The sequence below is a fragment of the Papio anubis genome, chromosome 8 (assembly GCF_008728515.1).
Source record: "Papio anubis isolate 15944 chromosome 8, Panubis1.0, whole genome shotgun sequence".
NCBI classification, from domain to species: Eukaryota; Metazoa; Chordata; class Mammalia; order Primates; family Cercopithecidae; genus Papio; species Papio anubis.
Window position 1 is genome coordinate 766,235 of NC_044983.1, and position 16,930 is coordinate 783,164.

The following is a 16,930-nucleotide window of genomic DNA, read 5'->3' on the forward strand; positions in this document are numbered from 1 at the left end:
CCCTGTATCTACTAAAAATACAAAAAATTAGCCAGGCGCTGTGGCGGGCGCCTGTAGTCCCAGCTAGTCGGGAGACTGAGGCAGGAGAATGGCGTGAACCCAGGAGGCGGAGCTTGCAGTGAGCCGAGATCACGCCACTGCACTCCAGCCTGGGGGACAGAGCGAGACTCTGTATCAAAAAAAAGAAAAAAGAAAAAAAAATACAAAAATTAGCCAGGTGTGGTGGTGGGCACCTATAATCCCAGCTACTCAGGAGGCTGAGGCAGGAGAATCACTTGAACCAGGGAGTTGGAGGTTGCAGTGAGCCAAGATCGCGCCACTGCACTCCAGCCTGGGCAACAGAGCAAGACTCTGTCTCAAAAAGAAAAGAAAAGAAAAGAAATATCATGCTCCACCCCCCTCCACCCCTGAAAAAGACGAGCAACTGTGCTTCTGGGGACGATTGTGCCTTTATCACATTGGGGGCGCCGTGTGTCTCAAGTCTCGGACATGGTCCTTTATCACGTCAGGGGCGCTGAGCACATCTGAAGTCTCGGGATATGGTCAGTCCCGCAGTCTTACATGTCTGCACGGGTTGTCTCTGCGACTGCTGTGATTTCCTGGAGGAGTTTGCAGGAGGATCTGGCTGGCCACTCTCAGGTGCCCACGTCTCGCTCTGGTGACTTCTCTGTGCTGTAACCAAGGGGGGGTGAAACGGAAGGAAGACCAGCATTTTCCTGCTACCGTTGAATATTGTCAATCCCGGCCCATTTTACCAAGCCCTTCAGGCAAGAGCAAGTCATCTGACTTACATCCCAGGAGGGAAAGACGTGTCTTTAAATCCTGGGGAGGCGAGGCCAGCTGATGTACACGAAGCCACGTGGCTGTAGTCTGGCGTGCTCCCTTTAAGGCTGAAGGCACCAGTGGCCCAGTGGCTCTTCCCTATGGGCAGTGTTTTTGGGGGATCTTCTGTGAGTCGACTGGCTCTATTGTCCATGTCTTTGGGAGTCAGCAGTAGAAATGCTGCCAGCCGTGATGCAGACCTTCATATAAGGAAGCCGCTGATTTGGGTGTACAGTGAACTGTGTTTTATGTTGCAGTGAAATTCGTTGTGATTTTAAGGGCAATGTTTTTGGTTAATTTGTGCCCAGCAACATAAAAATTTATAAGGTTCTCAGTTTTTATGGCAGGGGCATTTTAAAAGAGAAAATGTCCCATAGTGGGGGAGGGAGTGAACCCAATCCGTGGCGCTCGGTCCATCTCGCTGGTGACAGGACGCCCTCCATACGGAAGGACTGTTCTTTTCCTGTGACGGACGAGCGAGGCCCTGAACGTGCACCTTCAAGTTATTAGTTGAAAATGACATGTACTCTCCAGGCTAGAATAAGTTTTGAAGTGTTTTCTTTTTCATCCAAATTGATTAGTGAAGCAAGACCATGATCTACCTTACCATTTGGACATAATTTATTTCTGAAATCAGGAAGTAGTTGAAACATTCAAGGTCAAGATCTTGATGAAAGATAAATGTCAGTAGTTATTACATAGAACAAATGCTAAGACAAAACCAGGCCATTTGAAAACTGGCTTGCCATTAGTTTCTATCAAGAAGTTAAAACATTTCAGCTTTCTTTTACCTTCATTTGCACGAGTGTCTATAATGTAGCCAAAGCCAGGAAGTAGTGAAAACTGGTATTCATTTTGCATATATGGTTTTAACATAATTGTCATATTCTAGTAATAGGCAGCTCAACTTTTAAAAAGAACTATTTGTGTTCTTGAAGAGGAAACAAAGCAAACATTTGTATATAAAATCATATTTTCTTATTAATGCATTATAATTGCTGATGGCTGTTCCTGCACAAGAAAAAGTGAAGACTTGCATGAAAACTTGATATAAAATATTAAATGCTTAGAGCTGCCTTTGTCAGTGGAAGCCGATGTCCTTTGCATGGTTCTTACTGTGCCGTAATTAAGTTGGAGAACAGCTGTCTGCCTCTGCAGGAGGACTTGTACTCACTAGATCACCATGCCAAGGCTGGTGCCCCGCTTCTCCCACCCCAGCACTCAGTGTCCATCGGGGAGCAACCCTCCAATTGCTGCATGGCACTGCGCCCCCACCGGTGTGCATGGGAACCGGGAGAGGGACCCCGGGCCTCCTAGTCCCGATTCCGCCCAGGCAGGCTCCGAACATGGGTGAGACCACATGGCCCCTTCTGACACCCAGCTGCGACCCTGTGAGGATCTGGAGTCAGGTCGGCAGCACCCACAGGTTCCCGGGGATGCAGAATCACACTGCCGTGGCCAGACCCTTCCTTGCAGGCCTCCAGTATCCCTTTCCACCCATGGTATTTCCCTGACAAAAGCTGGGTGGGGGCCCTGATGGGGGGCAGACAGGAGTGTAGCTGCGCAGCTCAGTCTGGGGATCCTCTCCCATGTGGCCAAGGGCGGTGTTCCTGCAATGCTCGGTCAGCTCTGCCTCCTGCTTTCCAACCTCCTAAGGCCCTGGGCCCCCATTTCCCACTTCAGTCCCCCAAAACTCGCCTTCCTCCCCCCCTTCAGTGGAATGCATTTTCTTTTTATTCGTCAAGGCCCAGCACAACAGACATTAGAATGTTCCCAGTTTCATTTTTATTAGAACGTTTCATAGACGTCATGTGGGATAACGGGCTCTTTCTATAATGGTTTATTTGACCTAAGGAACACATAATGGATTTTTGGAAGGAGATTCTAAATACTGAGAATTCGATTGTTCTTCAGAGTTAATACCCTAGGACTGACTTTTGGTGTTGCTTCTGACATTTTCTTTTACTGTGAATGATGAAGTGGAATTTCTAAACTCAAATGAGGGAATTAGCTTTACACGTGGGAATTTTTTTCAGCTCACACAGTTCATAGTGGAAGTGGATGGAGTCAGATAATTATGTCTTGTGTCAGTGGGAAGCAGAGTCCCTGACCCGGACTGACTTAGCTCAAGGTTCGTTTTCATTCTTCGAGGAACTCGCGTGGTGAAGCAGCAGAAATGGAACCTCTTCCTTTCACTTGCTCCGTGTGTAGACTGGGCCACGGGTCGCTTGTCTCCACAGCCTAGACCTTGCTCACACAATCCTGGCGCTTTGCAGAGGAAGGAGGTAGTAATTTTGCAGATTATCTAAACTAGATAAATAATATCAAATGCCCATTTATCTGTTGGAAATACCTCACAGGAGACTGTTTGGAATTGGTTTTTCATTAACAAGCCAGTAAGGTCTTGTGTTTTTACACAGTTGATTAAAACAATGGAAGGTGATAGCACAACTCATTTTTCTTAAGACGTTTCCAGGTACACCTTATGCTAAAAAGAATGTTAGTATTTCACTGTAGTTGCTTTTAGTATCACAGTGTCAGTGAGCTGAGGACTTACTCATCTTCAACACACTAAAGATTTAAAAATTATCTTAATCAGCTAATCACAAGCTACTTAAATACATATATGCACACACACGTATGCACACACAGACACATACACACACGTGCACACTCAGATATTCTCTCACATGTGTGCGCACATGTACACACTACTCAGATATTACACATTTACACACATACACACACACGTGCACACACACACAGACTCTGGGCAGTGAAGAGTAGAGCTGTTTTACTGGTAATCTACAAGTCCAGTTCCACTTACAACATCAAATGGAGCTTAATGAGATTTAACTAAAACCTAAAGAGTGGGTGGGGCTTTTCCCGTAGTTAGCTGCCGGAGTGGTGTCATTTCAGGGACCTAGGAATAATTTCCTGCCATAACGCTTCATTTTTGCCCTCAGAAATAAATTCCTAAGCGTCTTGAAGACTTTTCGTTTTTAGTTAAACTTTAAAAACACTTCAGAGATCTAAACCCCGGGCAGCATCACGAGGCTCCTTACCTCTGGGTCCAGCCACAGGCAGGGCCCTGCACAGTGAGCCCCGCGTGAGGGGCCTCGGTGTGCACAGTGAGCCGTGGAATGAGGGTCTCGGTCTGCACAGTGAGCCCCGGGCGAGGGGCCTCGGTCTGCACAGTGAGCCCCGGGGGAGGGTCTCGGTCTGCACAGTGAGCCCCGGGGGGGGGGCCTCGGTCTGCACAGTGGGCCCTGGGCGAGGGTCTCGGTCTGCACAGTGGGCCCCGGGCGAGGGTCTCGGTCTGCACAGTGAGCCCTGGAATGAGGGTCTTGGTCTGCACAGTGAGCCCCGGGCGAGGGTCTCAGTCTGCACAGTGAGCCCTGGAATGAGGGTCTCGGTCTGCACAGTGAGCCCCGGGTGAGGGTCTCGGTCTGCACAGTGGGCCCTGGGTGAGGGTCTCGGTCTGCACAGTGGGCCCCGGGCGAGGGTCTCGGTCTGAGGCACGGACATGGAACCAGGAGTCCTGGACGGACGTTTTTCCAATGCTTTATGTTTCACCGAGGACGTTCTCTTGTCCTCTGCTCCACCTGGACGCGTAGACGGCTATCTCGGCTCACTCTAAATTCAAGCTGGTTGTTTGAGTGGCTCAAGCCCAGGGGCATGGCTTTCACAGAAGATGTTTTCTAAGCCCTGCACACGTGCCAGGTCCTTCACATGCACGGCCCATGTCCCAGGAAGAGCAGGCTCCGTTCCCCACTCGCAGACTCAGCCAGGTGCAGCGCCATCGCCTTGCTAGGCTGTGATTTTCTCCGTAAAGTCTTGCCTTTTAATTTTCGTCCTCACTCAGGCCTGACATGTCTGACACCCTTGCTGACTTCCATCTGTGACGGGCTTAAATCCCCATCCCTGCACTCTCCTGTAGTCCTCTCTGTTGCAGGGATTAAAGTTAAAATAGAAGGTGAAGACAGCCCTCTCGGAAGCCCGTCTGCCACACAGATACTGTGCTGTGATAGAAAGTGCTTCCTGGTCCCACAGGCGGCTGCCCCAGCGAGGATCTCCACTGGTCTCTGTGTGGCTGCCTCTGCGGGAACTTCCAGCGGCAGTGTGGACACCCTCCCACCAGCCCCCCACTTTCCAGTGTTCTCCCACCTCCACCCATCACGATAAACATGCCAGGTCCTGCTGAGACCACTGTCCCATGAGTATGTGTTGTGTGCCTGGCGATTGCACCTGTGTGTTCCTGTGTAACCTCTGCAACACAGGGGTCCCTCCAGCGTGGCTTCAGTTTTGCAGACGAGGAAGTTGAGACTCTGGACTAGGAGGTGTTTCCCTTCTTCCTGCAGCTCACAGACGCCGGGTCTCCGTGCTTCCAGCCCTCCCGCCCCTGGGCACCTGCGCTCTTTGTGGCCCGTTATGATGTCTCTTCTCTGTTCCAGTTTTGATCTAGTTATTGAAGACCCATGCTGCTAATTCTTCATGTGTATCAATAGTGAAGAGCTATGTCGACAGACTTTCAGCGTTGGAGCTACGTTATTGGTGTGAAAAGTTCAGCGTTTGTGAACTAACTGCCCACCGTGTACCGCCCTGTGCAGGACACAGTAGGGCTGTGAGCATCTCGTAGGTTGATAAGGAAAAGCCACAGGCACAGATTAAAGGACAGGAGGGGGAACAGCCTCATGCATGTGTGTAGAGCCGGTGTCATGACACCCTAGGGAGAGAGACGGGAGGTGCTGCTGGACCAGCTGGAATCGGAACAGGAGGCAGAGGAGCCAGACTTTCCCAGGATGGGCAGCGTCACAGGGTCGCGGTGGGGGCGTGGTGGGGCTGGGTGATGATGTTGCCACAGATGTCTCCAGGCAGTGCTAGTGTGACCTGGCCCAGCAGATGGACAGATGATGCCTCCACTTTGTGTGTGACCAGGAGCCTTGGCTTGTGTGTCTTATGGGGTTTCCATATTCCAGGGCTGCTAGAGACCATTCCCAGGGCCTAGAAGCAGGACATGGACTGACTGAGGCTGCAAGGGGGCTGCCGTGTGCGGGTGGACGTGTCTGGGTGTGAATGGCCGCCTTACTCCTCTCCACGCTACCGGGTTCACCCCTATCCCAGGCCTCCAGCTGCTTTAGTTCAGGGCCAGCGAACTGTGGCCTGCATCCTGCCACCGAGTGTGCAGATAAAGATCGACTGGGACCCAGCCACACCCATGGCTCTGTAGTGCTTGGGGCCACTTTCCTAGTTGTGGCAGAGAACGTGTGGGCCCCACTGCCTGAACTATTCACACCCCATCCCTTTGTGGAAAGTGCTCACTGATCGCTGCCCTACAGGCCCTCCGTCCTCATGCATGGCCCTGCTCCGTCAGAGGCACTGACCCAGACTCTCACACCACAGGACTTCCTTCTTTCAACACTGATTCCGGCTGATGTTCAGTGTGTAACTAAACTGAGCTGTGAAGAAACTGGAGTAATTGATTTGACCACAGCATGTTTTACTGGGATTCTATTTTGCATTAGGTTGGGACGTCCTCCTGCAAGCAAACCTGGTTTATTGTCTTATTAGGGAGCGCTCCAGCTCTTGGCTGCCCTGTGAATGGCAGTCCCTGCCAGGCTCAGCCAGGCCTGCCCTGCTGAGGTTGGCCGGCAGTCCCGGGGTCTGAAGGCCTGGAGGCAGCAGTGACTCCATCCTCCTGGCTCTGTGCGTGTTGGGCTCTAAGCACACATGGCTCTTGGCAGAAGTTAAAGTTTATCTGCCCTCGTAATTAAGTTGAGGTCTCCTACATTAAGTAATCCATGATATTTAAACAAAGCTAATACTTTTCACATTTAATTGACTATTTTAGGTCATAGTCCTTATCAACTGGAAATATTTTGTTAATTCCAAGGAAACACATTTCAGCAGTAATCATTTCAACTAGAAAGTCATTGCTATTTGAGATTTTATCTTCTTGTCTGTTAAAAAACTGTTTGGCGCCTTATTTTGTATGAATTAAATTTCCAAACGTTCAAATCCGATGTGTGCAATGACAAGCTGGTGTGGCTGAAACGGCAATTGCTGAAGAGCATCAGAATGGCCTTTGCCCCGCGGGTTTACACGGACAGCTCGGTCAGCAGACGGTGAGACGGGCGCTTGTCCACTTGTCCGACACCGTGGGGCCATAGGAGGCGGCGACTACGAAGGTCGGTCCCATTAAAAACGCCCTTTGGCTTGTCTGGAAGATGTGTCCCTGGGCATGCACCATGCCAGCCACGCCAGCATTATCACCACACATGCTTCTCATCATGCAGACGTTGTTCTTCTAGAGTGAGCGTGAATAACTTTCACACCTGGGCACTGTGCCGGTTCCCACGCTGGCTTTCCCACGTGCACACAGGTGGCTGGCACGCAGCTCTGCACCTCTCACTGTTGGGAGCTCAGAAGCCTCTCTCTGTGGTGGTTTCTCATCTCAGGATAATTGAACCCAGCTGGGAAGTACCAGGCCCAGAGAATCTCTGCTGCATAATATCACCACCCCGTGGCAACTCACAAAGCAAGATTTTCACCGAGAATCTCACATAGAAAGAATTCCACATCTGCTTCGGGACAGATTTTCACCGAGAAACGCACAGAAGGAATTCCATGTCTGCCTCTGGAAACATTTTCACCAAGAATCGCACAGAAGGAATTGCACGTCTGCCTCTGGAAAGATTTTCACCCAGAATCGCACAGAAGGAATTCCACGTCTGCCTCTGGAAAGATTTTCACCCAAGATAAGCACCAGAAGGAATTCCCGCGTCTGCCTCTGGAAAGGTGCACTGCACCCAAGAGAATGCAGCACAGAGAATTCCCGCGTCTGCCTCTGGAGCACATTTCCCCTCTACAGAGAGGGCGGAGCGACCTCACCATCTGTCCTCATCTGGTGGTGGAAACCGCTTCTAGGTTTGAAGGTGAGTTATTCATGCGAGAATTTCGTGATCTCTGTCTGTGGGGACTGTGGCTTATTTCACATTGGGGTTTGGATATTTTTCAGCGTTTGCTTTGGTGTGATTATACGTATAGAGATAGGTGGAATTCATGTTTCTATTAGATTCTGATTCTTTCACCCTGCGGTGTACCCACTTCTGCCCTCCCGCCGACCTAGCGCCCATGTCAGACTGGGGGACTCAGGTAAAGTAAACCGAGGGAAGCCTTGAGCTTGGGGCAGAGCCCCTGATTTCTTCACAGGACAAAGTCAGAAACGGTGGCGTTCCCTCCCGGGACAGCCTGTGTGTGTGTGAATCGGGGCGTGAGGAAGGACAAAAGTTGTTTCCCCAGCAGCACAATAAAATCACTTTGTGAACTTGGGTTCAGTATTTTAATCGTCAAATATGTTAAGTTGCTTAGCATTTTAATTGTCAACAAATTAGTCGATACATGCATTTAAAATTTGATGGCCATTCAATAATTTTTATAAAGTAAATATATCATTTTCAAGTATAAAATAAATTATACAATTATTCAAGTATCCATACAGTGGCCTGACTTTTATTGATTGCCTTGCAAGTAAAATTTACTTATTTATTTCTTGTAAAGCAAGGAAGCCATCCTGCTTTAAAAAGTTTTCAGCTCCAGAGGGACCAATGTGGGTATGAAAGCCTGAAGCATATTAGAAAGTGACCCTTAACTGCTAACCTGAGAGAACGTTTGTATTTTCAGGCCGCCACGAAGCCTGATTGGCATAAGGCAGGTTGTTTTATTCCACAGTCCTGGTTGTTTCCTAACTCTAATTGAAGCCCTTTGTTTCTTACTCTACGTAGTAAGGGCTGAGGCATTCTAGCCTCGCAGTTTTCAGAAATCTTCTACATGTATCATCGCACCTGATTTTGTACTGAATTGAAGAAGGGATTGAGGTCTCAGAGATGGTGCTCGCACTACGTGTTGAGTGCATCAGGGCGTGTCTGAAAGTGAGAGCAAATGCACTGGGAGTGAGCAGATGCACTGAGAGAGAGAAAATGCACTGAGAGTGAGCAAATGCGCTGGGAATTGAGCAAAATGCGCTGGGGATTGAGCAAATGCACTGAAGAGCAAGATGCACTCAGAGAAGAACAGATGCACTGAGGAGAAACAAAATGCACTGAGGGAGAGCGAGATGCACTGAGAGAGATGCTGAAATTGAGCAAATGCATATGGTGAGCAAATGCACTGGGGTGAACAAATGCACTGAGAGTGAGCAGATGCACTGAGAGAGAGAAAATGCACTGGGGTGAGCAATCTCTTGCTGAGAGAAGGCAATACACTGAGAGGGAGAAAAATGCACTCAGAGAGAGAAAATGCACTGAGAGTGAGCAGATGCACTCAGAAAAGTGAATGCACTGAGAGTGAACTCGTCACTGGGGAGCAAGATGCACTCAGAGAACAAATGCACTGAAGTGAACAAATGCCCCTGAGGAGAACAAATCACACTGGAGATTGAGCCGATACACTGAGGTGGAGCGAGATGCATTGAAGAGAAGAGGAGAAATGCCGCTATGAGGTGAGCAAAATGCGCTGGGGTGAAGAACAAGAGAAATCACTGGAGTGAACAAATGCCGAGTGAAACAGATCACTGAGAAAATCACCTGGTGAAACCAATCTTTCGGTGGCTCCATCTGCTGGAGTGAAAATGCCAGTGAACAGATGCTGAGAAAATGCGCTGGAATTGAGCAAAATGCGCACTGAGGAGAACAAATGCACTGGAGATTGAACAAAATGCCTCAGAGAGAAGTAAAATGCCTGAGAGAGAGAAAATCACACTGAGAACAGATCACACTGAGGTGAGCAGATGCATCAAGAGAACAGATGTCACACTGAGAGAGAAACAGATGCACTGAGGGAGAAAATCACTGAGAGTGAGAACAAATGCTGAGAGTGAACCGTCACGCAAGGGGAGTGAAACAAATGCACTGAGAGTGAGCAGATGCACTGAGAGAAAATGTGCCTGGGGTGAGCAAATGCACTGAGAGAGAACAAATGCGCAGGAGATGCACTCAGAGAACAAATGCGAGAGAAATAAAATCACTGAGGAGAGCAGATGCACTGAGAGAAACAAATGCACTGAGTGAACAAATGCACTGAAGAAGTAATCACTGAAGGGCTCATCATAGGGTGGCTCGTCACTAAAGGTGAAGATCACTTTCGGAGAGAAAATGCATAAGGTGAACAAATCACACTGGAGAGAACAAATGCGCAAGAATTGAACAAATGCACTCAGAGAGAGCAAATGCACTGAGAGAGAGAAAATGCACTGAGAGAGAGCAAATGCACTGAGAGTGAGCAGATGCACTCAGAGAGAGCAAATGCACTGGGAGTGAGCAAATGCACTGAGAGAGAGCAAATGCACTGAGAGAGAGCAAATGCACTGGGAGTGAGCAGATGCACTCAGAGAGAGAAAATGCACTGAGAGTGAGCAAATGCACTGAGAGAGAGCAAATGCACTGAGAGAGAGCAAATGCACTGAGAGTGAGCAAATGCACTGAGAGAGAGCAAATGCACTGAGAGTGAGCAAATGCACTGAGAGAGAGCAAATGCACTCAGAGCAAATGCACTGAGAGACAGCAAATGCACTGAGAATGAGCAAATGCACTGGGAGTGTTGTCAGGACAGCAGTCATTAACTGCGATGGTGGTGAGCACACTGGGACCTGTGAGCACCCTAACTTAGGACTCACTGAGTAAGGGGAAGCAACACCCACTCAGACTGTCTTTGGTAACCATAAGAGAGTAGCCGTCCAGGTGTCAGGAGAATATGCACAGAGCCCAGGGCACAGAGTGCAGAGCTGGGGCTCCAGCCACGGGTTTGGGACCCAGGCTTTATGGCTGTAGAGACTGAACAGTCTTGAGATTCCTGCAAGAGTGACTGACCAGCTCAGCACAGCTGGGGCCATCCCTGCCTCATCCCCTATTCATACAACTGTTCATCTAGGTCTTAAGAGCAGGCAAAGCAATTAATCAACATCCCACTGCAGTGGAACAAAGCGTTATGCACCTTTTATAGATAAACTAAAAGGAAGAGACATTCCAAAGATCACTGTGCACGTGTGACGTCTGCGATACAGATTGACGGTACTGGATTAGCCCATCATTTTGTTCCCGTGATGGTCACTTGTGCGTACAGATAATTAATACCAATTTGACTATATTCTTGAGAATAAATAGCTCTAGTAAAAGTGATATAGCTTAAATATCTTAAGAAGATATTGTTACCCTTGACATCGGAAACATGAGAAGGACGGAACCCATAGATTTGCTGATTTTTCCAGGGTGTACAGATGATAAACTGCCAGCCCTAAAATACAGTATATTTTGGAAAGTGCAGAGAACAACAACTGAAATGACCCATTTAATTCCCTGATGATGAAAATGCTCTAAGGTGAGAGCAGAAACCATGAGGGTGGCGTGCGGCATTTTTCCTGTTTAACTTCGAGCGAAGGCATTCCATTATTGGCAGGGGCAGATTAGCCGTGCTGAGCTCAGCTAGCATCTTGGGACCAATTATTGGAGCGATTTCCCCTAATTATAGATCAACAGGTTGTGGGCAGGCAGACACCTGTCTTGGCTGCCTTGATCTCAGGCAGTCAGAGTCCTGGAAAAACTGTTGATATGATGAAAAGAGGTCAGAGACCACAAATAATTCACTGAGTTAATAAGAAGTCAGCTAAAGACTCCATGAGACTCCAGCTCACATACTTTTACAGCAGGGTACTTCCTTGGGAAAGGCGGGGGACCCAGTGTCTCCTCCCACCATTTCTCCTGCCCATCTCCCCATGGGACACCCCAACCCAGAGGCTGTGGGGTTGGAAGGTGCACACCACTGCCTGTGGTGGGGAGGAGGCAGGCGCGCCAGGTTCTGCCTGTGATGTGTTCCTCTCTCGGGGCTTCTCTTGTTTTTTCCACGACCATCTCCACCCCCCACTTCCTGGGGGCATCTTCTTTCTTGATGTTAGTACCAGCTTTAGGAAAGGGCCTGAGACCATCATGGCCAAGTTGGACGTGCAGAAGCATCATGGACAAAGCCACTGGCCTTGCAGAGGGACGAGCCATACAAAGTCCTGTGCAGAGCATGTTGGTTGTCACCAGCGAACAGGTGCAGAGAAGCCCAGACAGCACCCAAAGCCCGTCTAAGGGCTGTGCCCCACCCAGCACCCACCCTCCCTGGGGGTGGACAGTCCCGTGCCGAGGTGGACACTCCACCCACCACCCACCCTCCCTGGGGGTGGACAGTCCCGTGCCGAGGTGGACACTCCACCCAGCACCCACCCTCCCTGGGGGTGGACAGTCCCGTGCCGAGGTGGACACTCCACCCAGCACCCACCCTCCCTGGGGGTGGACAGTCCCGTGCCGAGGTGGACACTCCACCCAGCACCCACCCTCCCTGGGGGTGGACAGTCCCGTGCCGAGGTGGACACTCCACCCACCACCCACCCTCCCTGGGGTGGACAGTCCTGTGCGGAGGTGGACACTCCTTGTTGGTATTCAGGGTATTCAGAGTACTGTCCTTACACTGAAATTGGCAGCTTTAGAAATACTGGTGGATTTAAACAACCTTGATCCGTATCTTAGAGGCTGCCGTGTGAATGTCCTCACAGGGAACATGTGAAGAACATTAAACACACATGTGTCTTTGCACAGCGGAAGGAGCGTTGGGATCTGCAGACACCCAGCCACACGCTGTGTGTGATGCTGGCACCATGGTCAAGATGGTGACCTTTCCTCCCCAGGCACTGGCGTGATGCCGATTTTCAAATTTTCAAAGGACACACTGTTGCTAATAGAAATACTTTCTTTTGTTCAGATGCCCAGGGCCAAGGGACTTGCCAGTATCTGGTTAGGTTGTTCTCAGAGTGCCTGAGATAGAGCGGTTCAGAAGTGGAGCTATCACGTAGGGCTGTTCGCTGGGCTCTACGGCTGTGACTGTGGCTGGATCAGTTTGGCTGTCTTTGCTCCTCTCTCTGTAGCAGTGTGTAGAGGGGGTGTTGGTTGATGGATTGATGAGGTCTTATGATGTTCCCAGGCCAGATTCTAACTCCTGGGCTCAAGCAGGAGTTAGACCTGAGCCTCCCTCGTAGCGGGCACTGCAGTTGCACACCGCAGCGCCTGGCTGGAGCCCCGTTTTAGGTCCAGCAACCAGCGATTCATTGAGGACGAGAATGATCTTCGTGTGTGTGAACCTCAGTGTGTGTGTGTTTCAGAGCAACAGCGTCGGCAAGCCCCGTGTTCTCCTGCCCAGGACCCGGTGATCATCATTTTGGCGGCTCCTGTTTCTTAAGAGCACCTTTCCCCCATCGCAGCCCAGCCCTGCTGTCCTTGGAGGGCACCTGTGAGGTCTCGCCTCACCTCATTCTGCAGCGAGATGCGGCATTCCCATTTCACTGTCTGTCTGTGTTAATATTTTCAAATAGCCCTCGGTCTTTCTGTCTGCCAGTGCTCGAACTTTATATGTATATATTTATGTATTGTGTGTGTGTGTGAGTGAGTAGTTTGCCTCCAATGCTCTGCAAAATCCTGGCTGCTGCTTTCTCTTCCAAGTGGGGGTGGCTGCAGGCCTGCACTTTCCCCTTTTTCTCAGCCTCCACCTCTTGCATCTCAGGGCCCCTGTCTTCCTCATGCCTCTGCCCAGGTGCCACATGCAGTGTGGGGCGTTTCAGACCTCTCCCTGTGGGACGCAGCCTCCGCCTTGGGCTCTGAGTGAGTCCCCAACGGAGAAGTGCCGGGCCTGTGCCTCTGCCTGGCACAGCAGCTTGGGGGTGGCTGTTCCCCGCTGTGCCCTCCGTGGTGGGGGCGCCTCCTCGCTCCCTGTGAAGAGCTTTACTCCCTCATGCTCCGCTGTATGACTGGAGACAGAACTAGAACCGAAAGAAGGCGACGGAGGAGGAGCACGGTGGGTTTGTCCTCTCTGCTTGTGAAGAACTCACAGGCGCTTCAGCTGGGCTGGGTCACAGTCACGTAGGGTCTTCTGGGTGAAATGGAGCTTCTTATGGAGGCTCCTGTGGGACACGCATGAGGGGCTTGGGCCAGCAGCGTCTCAAGCTCCTGTTTTGAAGAACTGAGATGTGACTCCATTTCCCAACTGCAGCCCTTGGTCCTTGTAATAAGGGGAAGCTGGGAACAGAATCCTGGGGTGGCAGAGTCTGGAGCGACGGACAGAGGTGTTGGTGTGGGTCTCTCCCTTTCGGGAGCTGCTGCCTCTTTACACAGGAATAGCGGTTCTCTCTGCCTTTCTCTGTCTGTGCTCCCCCTTCTCTCTCTCCTGTGTGTGTGTGTGTGTCTTAATTAGTTGCATTGTTTGGGTTCCCCTAGAACATTCTTAAATCATAGCCTGAGTAACTTCCGAACAAGCACAGTGCGGTGCCGCCCCTTTCGTGCTCCCCCACCCAGAATCCCCGATCCCAAATGCAAACTTCATGACGTGTCTGAAAATTGTTTTCAAGGCCGTCCTCTTGGCCTCTGTCCAGCACGTTTTCCCATAAACTTACTGAGCCCGGCACTGGGGTGACAAAGATTAATAAAATAGGGTTCTTCCCAAAGGAGCCCATTTTCCGGATGGAAAAGATGTAACTACAAAATAATTATAATGTAAATAAATACAGTAAGAGAAGCACAAAGAGTTACCGGAATAGTTTAGTCAAATACCTTTTCTGGTTTTAAGTGGTTGATGTGGGAGGGAGCGGCTGTGTGGATTTCTGCCCCTCCGGGAGGACGAGTGATACATGGAGAAATTCCACGTTGGGTCTTCTCTGTGCTTTCCCACCTTCTCCCACCACCTGCCCTAGAGCCATGCCTGTCTCTAATAAAGTGCCGCTTTATCAATCTTAGGTCTTTAGAAAGAAGAAAAAGGAACAAACGACAGGGGAGGCAGGGGCCAGCCTGGCGGGGGTTCTGAGGGGCACGGTGGGAACAGCTCTCAGGCCAGTCAGCCCTGGGAGTCTCCAGCTTCACGTGAGCATGGTGCCCTGGCTTCTGTGCGTACTGAGAAAAGACAGTGTGCAAACTGAGGAACAGGGACGGGGCACGCTGCAGTGCAAGTTCCGCAGAGTTTCTAGGGAGCAGGGAGCACCCGGGACGCACAACTGGGCTCCAGCAGCAGGGCTGAGGCGCTGCCCTGAAGCTGCACCAGGGATGCCCGGCAGAAGGCTCCGGCCGGTCCAGGCCACCTCCAGCACCGCCATGCACTTCGTCCCGGCTTCCAGGAGCCCTGGCAGAAATGCAGCTTAGCCGCCAGCCTGGCGTCCTCGAACATGCGAGTGACCTCGGTGTCCACGGCTGCAGAAATGGAATCGTTTTCACCTCCTCCAGGATGTGCATCACGATGGCGCTGTCTCGCTGGTGAAGACGTTTGCCATCTTCAAAGCTTCTCTGCACCAGACCCTCTGAGATGGCGCGCTTGCCCCATCATGACCCCAACGCTTTGCGGTTCACCCGTCTCCTTTGACAACCCGCTGTGACTTCAGATTGCCGTTCCCATGGAAGCTGCGCTTCGCAGTTGGTGTTGTACTGTCTGCTTTTGTGGACGAAGACGCCTGCCACCTTGGCTGCACCCTGGAATGCGTTGTGCTGGGCCCCGGCTGCACGCACCTGCTCCGACCCGCTCCTCCTGTGATCTAAACTGCTGTCTGTGCTGCCAGTTTGTCTAATTATTTTTTTCCTTTTCTTTGCAGGTTGTCTTATATTGAGAACATTTTCTTAATTTGTCACTGCATTAATGTCCGTATCTGGAAACTGACAAAATTCACAATAATAGAAAAAGACAAGAAGTTATATTACTCTGTAGACCTTGATTTTGTCATTTTGAATTGAAAATATTGGAAACTGAAATTAAACATGTGAAATACTGCACATGGCTCAGGTTTCTTATTCATGCAAAACAGCATTGAGTGTTATCAGTGCTACGTATTCTATGCTTTAGGTAAAGTATTTATGAAGATACCCACGAGATTAATGACTTGTGTGTATTCTAACTGACCCCCACACATTTATTCTAATTTCTTCTGATCTTTGAAGTTCTACAGGTTATCGCTAAGCATTGGGAATATGTGTCTTTTTAAGGTATGCCTGGTCTATAAATTATTAAAAATCATTTACATTGTATGCTTAAAAGTTAACCAAATAAGGATCACATTTGAAAAGTTAGAAGTAATTACCACACTGTTTGTGGCAGGTGAAATATATGTCCGTAATGGCTGTGCCTCTTTATTTCTAGGATTTAGGTAAGGGTTTTTTTACATAAATTATTTTACAGAAAAGGTATAAACACAAGATGGGAAATGGAAGAAGTTCATTGTATTTCACAGTTACTTAACAACCTGTTATGAAACAGGATTATAACAAAGTTGGTGTATTTGTGAATTATGCGTTAATCCAGCACATATTAGTTACACACCCGTGGTGCTGCAGGTGCGATGCCAGGCGCCCGTTATTCTCTAGGTGTGATGCCAGGCGCCCGTTATCCTCCAGGTGCGGTGCCAGGCGCTCGTTATCCTCCAGGTGCAATGCCAGGCGCCTGTTATCCTCCAGGTGCGGTGCCAGGCGCCCGTTATTCTCCAGGTGGGGTGCCAGGTGCCCGTTATTCTCCAGGTGGGGTGCCAGGCGCCCGTTATTCTCCAGGTGGGGTGCCAGGCATGGCTGCCCTGGGGGTAGACGTAGTGTGGGGCACAGATGTTCCTCAGAAGCCGTAGGATGCTCACGGGGCTGGAGAGCTATGGAGAAGCTGGGGTGTGGAGACACAGGAGGCTGGTGGGGTTAAGATGGGTCACCACCACTGTCAACCACCCATGGCAGGGAATTTGGAGTTTTAAAGGCAATGAGAATCCCTTGGGAGTTTTTAAAGCTGGAAATCTTTTGATCAGAGTTGCATTTTTGGAAGCTCCCTTGGGCTGCAGCATGGAGATGGGTTAGCAGTGTGGAGGGGGGACAATAGCGGGACGTGGAAGGCTCCGCTGTGAGCCTGTGAAGGACGACCTGACTGAGGGGCAGCCAGGGCAGGAGGGACACGGCCCTATGGGAGGAGGGTCACTGAAGATGAATTGGACATGGCTTGTGAGGGCGAGGGATCCAAGCCGTGCCAGCTTCCCCTGAGCCTTGGAAGCACTCTGCACTTTCAGCTGCAA

General features: G+C 50.1%; 1 protein-coding gene and 1 long non-coding RNA gene across 2 annotated transcripts in view; both read left to right on the forward strand.

Moving 5' to 3' along the window:
- DLGAP2 (DLG associated protein 2) overlaps positions 1 to 16,930 on the forward strand; it is a 698,808-nt gene that overhangs the window by 72,913 nt on the left and 608,965 nt on the right. The window lies entirely within an intron of this gene.
- Positions 8,979 to 15,657, forward strand: LOC116276436. The gene is made up of 2 exons (XR_004186000.1): positions 8,979 to 9,052; positions 10,230 to 15,657. It is a non-coding gene; the product is annotated as an uncharacterized LOC116276436 (long non-coding RNA).